The 1733-nt window shown below is 42.8% G+C and overlaps 1 pseudogene; it reads left to right on the top strand.

Moving 5' to 3' along the window:
• Positions 1 to 266: 266 nt before the first annotated feature.
• LOC145416199 (5S ribosomal RNA) lies at positions 267 to 385 on the top strand (annotated as a pseudogene).
• Positions 386 to 1733: the final 1348 nt, after the last annotated feature.

A 1733-nucleotide genomic window follows, 5' to 3' on the forward strand; every position in this document is an offset into this window, starting at 1 on the left:
CCTGCGAGCTACCTCCCTGTCTCTCTCTCTCTCTCCCATGTTGCTAGCCTCCTTCTCCCTACTACCTGTCGGTTCTATGGCCAGTCTCCTTCTGAGCTCAGACACCTACATTCTCGTGTAGCAGGGGTCGTGTCACGTGTGCTCTACTGTCGTGGAAGCTTCTAGAATACTGTATGTCTGTGTGTCTGTATACTGTGGTAGTATATTTTCTTAATTACTTTGTAGATGTAATAATGTATAGCTGTATGTATGAAACATATATTTTATGCAACGGCCATACCACATTGAGTACACTGCTTCCCATCCGATCAGTGAAGTTAAGCAACGTTGGGTCTGGTTAGTACTTGGATGAGTGACCGCCTGGGAACACCAGATGCTGTTGGCATCCCTACGTGTCAAGTGGGGTTGGTGGAGGATTAGTACCCCTCCCTGTAAAACAATTAACTCTAAGCCCTTGGCCACCCCGTTTGGGATACATGGCGTCTGGCAATGAATGAATGAAAAATAAATGGTAACCCTCGTTGGTAGTATATAAATGCTATAATAAATGAATGAATATATACACTGTAGAATATTTATTGTTGGTGATTATTTAGTGATTGAATTATGCAGTTAATTGAAGTAATTATGTGTACGTAAGTTGTATCTATACAGCACGTTTTATATGTTTGTGCAAAATGTGTTGTCTATCACTGAGTATTATATAAATGAAGTAACTATGTAACTCACTAGTTTTTACCGTGGTGGGAATGGTGTGAGTGGTGGTGAGTGGTGGTGTCACACACAAGTTGATTGACGTGGCGTCGTCTCAGCAAACATGCATGGTGACGTCAACTTCCCACACTGGTAGCTGTGGTGAGTAAATGAGTAGCGACGAGTAACTTGAGTGAAGATGAGTGAGTAAGATGAGTTGTGAATATGGGCTTGGTATTTGCCGTGTTGCCTTGACCTCTGTGAACCTGCGTCAGTGATGGAGGTAGGTGGAGGTAGGAGAGAGAGGAGGGAGAGGTCAGGTGGATGTGAGTTGTGAGTCGTGTTTCGCTCTTCGTTTGCTTTTTTTGTTTTTCTTTTTCGATGTATTCTCGGCCTTTTTTTTTGTGTTTGTGTTATACTCGTTGTGGGATGAAGAATGTCGCTACTTGTAGGTGCGTCTAGAAGATTATACAGACAACTCGTAGAGTTGTTACTTGTAGTTGATCATAAATGGTTGTAGTTCGTTGGTTCGTCGTAGAAATTGGAAGATTGTGTGTATCAATATTTTGTTAAACTACTGGCAAGGCGTCGTGTGACCTCTTCGCCTCTACATCGGCGTGATGATCAGGAAGATGGAGGGGGGGTTGGAGAGAATACTGTCAGAAGCTGGTTGTGAGTTGTTAGTTGTAAGAGGTATTGTTTTGTTTTCAATCTTGATATTGTAGAATCAACTGTACACTCGTAGACTCGTAGGCTCATAGGCTTGTAGACTCATAGGCTCGTAGGCTTGTAGACTCGTAGGCTTGTAGACTCGTAGGCTTGTAGACTCGTAGGCTTGTAGACTCGTAGGCTTATAGGCTCGTAGGCTTGTAGACTCTTAGGCTTGTAGCTTGTATTTTGTAGGACTTCACTGTAGAACTGAAGCTAATCTTGGTTAGAGTCTCGCCTGCTTTTGTAGAAATTCACTGTAGATTCGTCGACAAGGTTCTTACGTTCGTTGCCACCATATCTTACTGGAACTTTTTAGCTTCTTGTAGTGT

This window comes from Coenobita brevimanus, chromosome 104 (genome assembly GCF_032717465.1).
Source record: "Coenobita brevimanus isolate Jiangsu-jjx chromosome 104, ASM3271746v2, whole genome shotgun sequence".
Lineage (NCBI taxonomy): Eukaryota > Metazoa > Arthropoda > Malacostraca > Decapoda > Coenobitidae > Coenobita > Coenobita brevimanus.